We start from the raw sequence: 8,754 nt of genomic DNA on the forward strand, positions 1-8,754 counted from the left end.
TAGGGTCTTCTTCCAGGAAGCTGTGCAAGTGATTAATTCTGTGACTATTAATGGCTTATTCCTTCTCTCCTCATAGCTCTCTAAAATATACAGGTCGAAAATATAGATGTCTACATAATTAATACAAGATTTTTACTTAAAATTGAATATATCCCCTTTTCTCTAGAATTCCTAGACTTACAATTGGTTATCAACAGGCTTGTAATGACTGACTCAATGGTAAGCACATTTCTTGTGGCTTCCTGGGGAGACTGAAGCTTTCTTTGTAGTTTGAAAGAAGCTTTCTCTAAAGCTTTTCTTTTTCTAGTTTGTATGATCATGAGTGGTCAGGACAATTGTTCTGCCTGGCCCTTGTATAATACCTTATACACAAGTATTTATTCCTTCATCAAAGACTCATTGAGAATCTACACTGTTCCAGACACTGGACCAGGGGCAGGGTAGGTGGATAACTGTGGAGCTCTGGGACACTTTTGTGGGACTATCAATTAAGGAGTTGGTGTTGAAATCCATGAACTAATAGACAATGCAAGCAACTGAGCACACCCTGGTTTCCTGTTGCAGGGAAATGCAATCCCTTTTACCATTTTAAAGACATCTGTTTTTTCCATTTCTTACAAGAAAGTGTTGCTGCCACTTACTGAGAGGTTACCATGAGCCAGGGACTTGAAGTCCTTTAATTGCATTATTTCATCTGACCCCACGGGACCGCTAATAAGAGTGACCACTAGTATACATTCTACCCATGTGCAAACTGAGTTTCCAGAATGTCTAAGTGTCCTTGTGCACACAACTACAGAGTCCAAGGCAGGTCCAAGAGACCTGACGCCTACAACACTGATAATACCATGGGCTGTTGCTATAGTTTGGATCTTACATTTTCCCAAAGATGTGTGTGGTAAAGGCTTGTCCTGGACTCATGTAGGAGTTCTCAGGCAGTGGGAGCATCTTAGACCTCTGTGTACTGTGCCATATTAGAAAGGCATTGAAGAGAGGGAGTGTCAGAAATCAAGCTATTTTCACCAAAGGGTGAGCACTCCCTTTGCACAAGTGAGTTGTGGCAAGCTTACGATTTGTAGCCTCGCTAGGTTCTAGTTAGTAAGAGATCCACACTCTTGGTGCAGAGCTAGTACTTTACTGACTTGAGCATGTTAGGCGGTCCCAGAAGGCATGCCAACCATTTTTGTGTTAAAGCAGGATTGTAGCCTGGGCAGGAGGAGATTTGGCTCATTAAATGCTCAATGTTAAAAGAAATAAGGAGGCAGAGAAAATTGGAGCTACCAAAAGGAGGCTTGTGATTGACACCAGCTCCCCCCAGTTTTCCAGGGGCCCCCATGAGTGACGCATAGATGCATGTAGCAATGAAGGTCTGTCACACGGTTTCAAAGGAAATGTCATCTGCAGCTCAAGGTGGAAGTTTTAGAGCTGAGGGAAACACACGTGGGATGCAATATACATACCGAACCTAGCATTAAATCAAAGCACATTAGAGGAGTTGTTCCAGAAGAGAGCCTGGTCTGAGCACTGTCAGTTTCTCTGTGTTCCCAACTAGGCACATCACAGAAGAAATTCATATCTGCTGTGTGGAACATTCATCTGATGATCTTTAAGCAACTGCCAAGCTGTCTTTGGTACATGACAGCTAGAAGAAATTTCTTTCTCAAATCAGTGTTTCAGATGCAAGCACTCACCTGATGGGTTAAAGAGGGAGGAAGGGTAATGGAGATGAAGGTGTGGAGATGTGCGGTATGAGAGGCAGAGGAGCTGGAGGAGATGTGAGAAAGAAAATTAAATGAACCTTAAGTGGCTCATAAAGGCACCTGCAGGTTTTAGATAAGTCACCTGTCATGAGACATTTTCTTATAGAAAGGAGTTCGCCCCTATTGATGATGACGGGTCAACACTTGATTCAAAGCCATGTTCCCAAACTGGATTTTCAGCTTTATTACTTGAAATGAAGCATGAGCTTAGCTCAGATATAGGTAGAGGTCCTCCACTGTCGTGATGCCTGACACTCATGTTTGTCTTTCTATGATGCCCTTAAACTCGCCCTTGCCAGTTTACCCTTGAAAAAGGTAAAGTGGGAAAGTCCACCAAGAAAATGGAGATGATGGTCTCAATAAGGGCAGGTCTGAGGGTTGCTGGGTGGTTACTGCTGGGCTATTGCCACTAGATCTCCATGCAGGGCACGGCAAGAGAAACTCTGCTTATTCAGTAACAAAAGTTTTTTTTTAATTTTTTAGAGAAAAGATTTCTAAGTCTTTGTGGTTTTAGCAGTCAAGTGATATCAAATGGCATTATTTTTTTGACTCTCAATTTTATTCTTTGTCCATTGATTTTTTTCCCTAAAACAAAAATCTATGTTTTTTAATGATTCAAAAATAGCATATATACATATGTAAATTCTAATTTAAAATGGATGTATACTCTGGTGTACTACATTATGTTTTTTAATAATATATCTACTTTATGTTTCCATTTCTGTGAATATAGACACATATTAATAACTGCCTACCCATTATTACATGAAATAATTATTTTGACCAATGATTTATTGATAGACTTTTTTCCTTTTAAACAATAGCACAATGAAAATCTAAATTTCCATTGTGTATCTTTGGGCAATGCCATTTTATTTCTTTAGTAAAGAATTCCTAGAAGTGAAAGAGCTGGATCAGAGGATACATGTAAACTTTCTAATACACATTGGTAAATGAGCCTATGGAGAGATGGTTCTATTTCATGTATCCATGGCAGTATACAGTCACCTGTCTCATTTTAACAAACTGAGAAGTGCATAGCAATCTCTTCTCTACACCAAGTGGGCCAAATGCTCAGGAACAGTAGGAAATGTCCCTGAGATGAAACCCACGTCTAAGTGGTTTATAACTATTTTCAACAAGCCTTTGATGAAATTAATGTCTGGAGTTGGCCAGGACTAGGGAGGGATCTTGGCATAGTAATGCTTAAAGTACAAAAATTATCTGTTCAAAATTAATCCAAAGTATTTAACTAAGAAGGAAAGTTGCAACATATCTCGGATTTTGTAGGTCAGAGGTCAGGATCAGCTGGTTCTTTCATACAGACTCAAAAGGCCAAAATCAAACTGGGCAGGAATGTGATTTTGTCTGGTTGGTGAGTCTGGGGTGAATGGAACCTCAGTCCCATTCACGTTCCTGGTAAAGTGTGGCTTAAATCACTACTAGGACTGCAGTCCCATTTCCTTGGTGGCTGTGAGCAGGTCCTGTTCTCGGCATCTGGAAACTGCCTGCAGTTCCTGGCTCATGGTCTGCTTTATTCCATTTTCAATGCTGAAATCAGTAGCTCCTCATGGTCTGACCATTGCCCACATGCCTCTGCCTCGTCTCCTCTCTGCTCCTGAAGAGTGCATGTCTGTTTTCCCTATCGGCTTTGCAAACTCTGTGAATTGGGCCCACCCAGGTGATCCAGGATAATCTCCCTGTCTAAAGTCATAAGTGGCCACCTTAATTTTATTTGCAAATTCCTTTCAGAACGTCACTTCATGTCTTCTAAAAGGTCCAAGTACAGAATATCAAAGATTCTTAAGTTTTACATCATTCAATTAAAATATATCAGATTTGAAATTCAAAGGAGTAATGTACACTCTGGGTCTTCGAAGAATTTTTCTGCCATTAGTTATAGAGAAATACAATTAGGGAGTACATACATGTGTATATATATGTGTTTATGTGTGTGTGTGTGTAATTTTTTTATATATACTGATCCCTTGGGGTTTATAGCTCAGTGGTAGAGTGAGAGGCACTGGGTTTGATCCTCAGCATCACATAAAAATAAATAAATAAAATAAAGGTATAGAAAAATACATTAATCCCTAGCACCACCAAAAAATGTGTGTGTGTGTGTGTGTGTGTGTGTTTGCTTGTGTGTATATAGGGTATATATATATATATATATATATATATATATATATATATATATGATATAACTCATTCTCAGAGAAGAGCTAAGAGCTAACAAGAAAACTTACATACACCTCTGCTGTCTTCACAAATATATTCAACTTTCAAGTTGTTCATGTTGATTCTCAAGAAAAATTGCCTTCCCCCAAAGAAATAGGGTGTAAAAGCTAAATAGCAACAAAGCAAATACTAATATTTTGCTTCCTTTGGTTTTAGTGGGAAAGTTCCAAGTCCTCCATCACAGAAATAGATAGCTTTCTTGATCCACTTTTACATTTTGATTTATATCCATTTCATTGTGGAAAAGGTGGGGTAGAATAGGAGGACAGATCCATAGAAGAGGGAGAAGCCCAGCTGGGTGGGATTTGTGGTTTCCACATCTGAGAAATATATGGGCACTGGGAGGAAGTAATGATGTTAATCAAAAGGCACCATAAAACCACATTCTGGAAAGAATATGCTTGTCTCAGTTTCCACTCAGAGGATGAGTGATTAGCTTGTACGGCAATTCCATGACATGCCCTTCTTATCTTCTTTGCTGAAATTATGTTTATGTACAGGGCTTCAGCCATTGATCCAAGCACATCATGTTAGAGTGGAGTGCCCAAGATCCCAGGGGAGACAGGAACAGGATTCATTAATTTGCATATATTAGTTGAGCTCTAGTTAGAGGGGATTGGTTCACTTCTCAAAAGAGCTGGTCCCCTAAGCCTGCAGACACACACGCAGGGACATACACTGGGTGGACATTTATTTCTCTAATTCACAGTCAGAGGTGGTGGGACAAGGCTGGTGACCATAATTCTGAGGAGTTATGGTACTATTGTCTCCATTTTATAGCAGAGAGGCTTTGAGGGATCACATACTCCATTTACATTCTCATGTCTTGTACGTGAAAGAGCCAGGACTGAGGCAACAGAAGTCTCCAGATATTATACTTTGGACACTGGAATCTGGCTGCTCAATTGGGAGATGAAACAGTGTCTTGATGGCACAAGTGTCTTGTTTTTTGAAAAGGTAGAATAGATCAAGAAATAGCAAATTGAGTGTTGTTGAACATTGTGCTATTTCTGTAGAGTTCTTTGTTCTTCCTTCTTGATTCATTAGTTCTTGGCTTGTGAAGGTGATTAACTTTGTCCAATGAAATGTGGGCAAAAGTCATGTTATGCAAATTTTTTAGGTAGTTTTTTTTTTAACCAGAGGGGGTTTTTTGCTTTATTTATTTATTTTATGTGGTGCTGAGGATCGAACCCAGTACCTCACGCATGCGAGGCAAGCGCTCAACCACTAAGCTATAACCCCAGCCCCATGGTATGCAATTTAAAGGAGAACCTTAAAAAGCTTCCATGAGTTTCCACCTCCCTTGAGCTGTTGGCTTCTGCAATAATAGCTAGATTTGGGTGGATATTGCCTTTTTAGCTTGAGCTCTGGAATGAGAAGATGTTGGAACAATCCAAACCTATTATAAGCTTGGAGCAGAGCCAACACCCCTGTCCCCACATCCCACCTGTGAGGAATAAATACAAATTATTTGTAGCCATCAAAGTTTGGAGATTGTTTGTTATGCAACATTATCATAGCAAAGGCTGACTCAGACAGCTGTGCATCAAATATATAACTTTCAATGAAAACAATTTAAATAGACTGTCAAAGTTCACAAAATAGCCATGATAAATACTTCTATTTAGTAAGTAATGTTCTTTACATCACTGTTGTCTTATTCTCTTTCAAGACAAAATAACAATTTCAAGAATAATAGCAATTATTGAATACTGTGTGGCAGATATTTTTTCTAAGCTCTTTACATGTACTAATTCAAGATAATACATATAAGGATATTGTCCCATATTATATAGTTGGACACTGTAGAAGCTAAATAGCTTTTTCACATTTCATACAGTGATTTCAAATGACAGCACAGGCTATGTGCATGGGAAATTTGAATCCAAAGCATTCCTGTCCACTATGGAATACTGCCAAATAAGTTAGGATGTTTTAACATAATTTACATGTGGATTTTAGTACAATGTGTAAATTAGTAAAATTGTAGCTTGCTAGTATAGGGGAAGGGGTGCTAATGAGTTTGCTTTCTCTTTCTCTCTGTCACACACACATAAACACATGTGCACACATGTGTGTACCCACACACATTCACACTTTACTGGATGGTGAAGTTTGTGAATATTGTGATCTCCCTAGAAACACAGGCATACGTGAGTAATTTGTAAATGTGTTTCAGGGACTTCCCAAATTGACAGGATCATTCAAGGCCAATGGTTGAGGAATACTTACATGGAAAATGTTTCCTTTATTTTCTTTCTTGTACAGTGAACAGGTGCTTGGTCCTCAGTTAACATAGTGCACACAGTACCAACTCTGACAGTTTTTTTTTGTTCATATTGTTTTCATTCTGTTCACCTCAAGTGATTATGGTATAGTTTCCTCTGGAAAAGTAACCTATAAAAAAACTCCTGGGATTTTGATATTTTAGAATTCTAATGGTTACTTATTTTGGAAGAAGAGTTATGACATCTTGTATACTTCTGCATAACATGAAGAGAGAAAGATGTGAACCTTTCTGGAAAATTCATCATTAATTATCGATTTAAATAATTTCAAGTTACCTTATCCCACATGTGGACACACCCATACCTCATAAGGATGGGCCACATGTGATACAAGCAGGCAATACTGTGTGGTATCCGTTAGGTCATTAGACCTTTGATACATTAGGTGTGAAGGAAGTTGCAGCACACCAGAGTGATTTGGAATACAGTATGCCACTGACTTTGATTGTTCAGTCAAATATCATTAAGTAAAAATTCAGTAGAATTTACACGAAGAATAATCGGAAAACAATATGGACGGTTAGTATCTTGTCATTTTATCCCTTCAAAATGTGTATTCCCTAGTGATGTAAATGATAAGAAAAGCATTCTCTTATTCTCTTCAATCACTCCACATTGATGTGCCTGAAGACTGATTCTTTCAAAGTACTTCTGTCTCATTTCTGTCCTAATTTGTGTTATATTCACTGTATTTTATCACTTTTATTATTGTTTTTACTGGGCACTAACTTTTTACTGTCCTCTTTGTTTTAGAAACTTTAAAACTTACTTATAAGTTCAGATCCCCAAGGAAAGGGAATTGGTATTTCTAAAGATTTCTCTTGTTTGAAGAGAATTATCTAGGGCTGGGGTTGTGGCTCCATGATAGAGTGTTCGTCTAGCAGGCGCGAGGCACTGAGTTTGATCCTCAGCATCACATATAAATAAGATAAAGATATTATGTCCACTTAAAACTAAAATAAATAAATAAATAAAGAGAATTATCTAAACAGATAAACTATGGTTAAATGGCAGAGCTGATGACTTTCCAAATTTGTCTGGCACTCACATGGACAGACACGAAAGGGATTGGAAACTACAGTAAAGATATCTCATCACAGCAGAAGTGCAGACCTACAATATTTACTGTATGGTGCACTAAGCTGTTTCCACATGATCAGTGCCCATTTTTTCTAGGGTGTTCTGACTGGGTATAAGTGTGTAAAATCCTGACATGTGGAAACACAATCATGATATAATAAAATGTCATCTATGTCACTGTGCCTCATTTGCAAAAGTGTTCATTCTTGCTGCAAACATCCCCAGGTCAGTTAAGAAAGCAGACCCTGGATTTACCCATCAGATTTCAAATTAGCCTTACTGTGAACCCGATGTCTATCAATGTGGTCAGCTTATTTTTCTGTGCCCTAATATGACAGTTGTTGAAGTTGGGAAATGAGTTCCTCCTTCTAGTCGTGTGAGTTAGAAGCTTAGGACAGGTATACTCCAATCAACCATTCATATTAGATGTTGAAAAATCGTTTTGAAACAAATGCTAAATTTCAGGCTTCAGCCTCACACTATCTTATACTGAGCATTAATTTTCTCACACATATTCTAGGTGCTACGAATGCTTTTTTCTTTTTAATTAGAATAATCCTAAACTATATACTAAGTCCAGATTTAAACTGTGTATGTTCTTTTCTCCCACAAATTTGTTTTGATGTGATATTTACCTGTGAACTTCAACAGCTTGATTAGTTGAGCAAATTAATAATCAAAAAAGATAGATAATGAGCAAATGAGTAAACCATGAAAATGACAAACTTAAAAAATGATTTCCATGGAGTCAATCAGAGAATGCCAAATGCAGCCACTAGGCCTTCTTCCTAAGATTTCACAAATTTCCTTAAAAGCTATGCCTACCCTTTAAAAGGCTTGACATTTGACATTTTCCCAGGTTCTAAGTAACTTGGGTAATAAAGGTGTAGGGAAATTGAACTTGTCAGCATATTAAATGCATTTGTCTCTTTGAATATAATAAACCACCCTGGTGGAATGGGTAATAGTTACAAGCATAGTTTTGTAATTTATTACTATAGTACTTAAACTCTTTTTGAACTTTTATTTATTTTCTCTATATGTTACCCTTACATCAAATTTAAAACTTTACTTGGAACAAAAGGCATATCAATATGCTCTGTTTTACTAGAGCCTTGGCATTATGAGGTGAGAGTATTTTGTAGTCATTTCAATACGAAGTTTGAGTTCTGGCTGCTAAGGATTTATTTAGTGTCTCTCATCATTATGGGTGACACTATCTTTTATCTGATGTGTTGTGATATGTTTTATTACCTGATGCATTTGTCGAAGATATGGTTCTAGATCACATTCAGAGGTCACGCACTTAAATGTCACATGTATGAAGTGAGCTGAGCATTTGGAATGTATGCTGCACTTTGCCTTGACCCTGATGGAAAGCCTAG

Source organism: Ictidomys tridecemlineatus, unplaced genomic scaffold (assembly GCF_052094955.1).
Source record: "Ictidomys tridecemlineatus isolate mIctTri1 unplaced genomic scaffold, mIctTri1.hap1 Scaffold_182, whole genome shotgun sequence".
NCBI classification, from domain to species: domain Eukaryota; kingdom Metazoa; phylum Chordata; class Mammalia; order Rodentia; family Sciuridae; genus Ictidomys; species Ictidomys tridecemlineatus.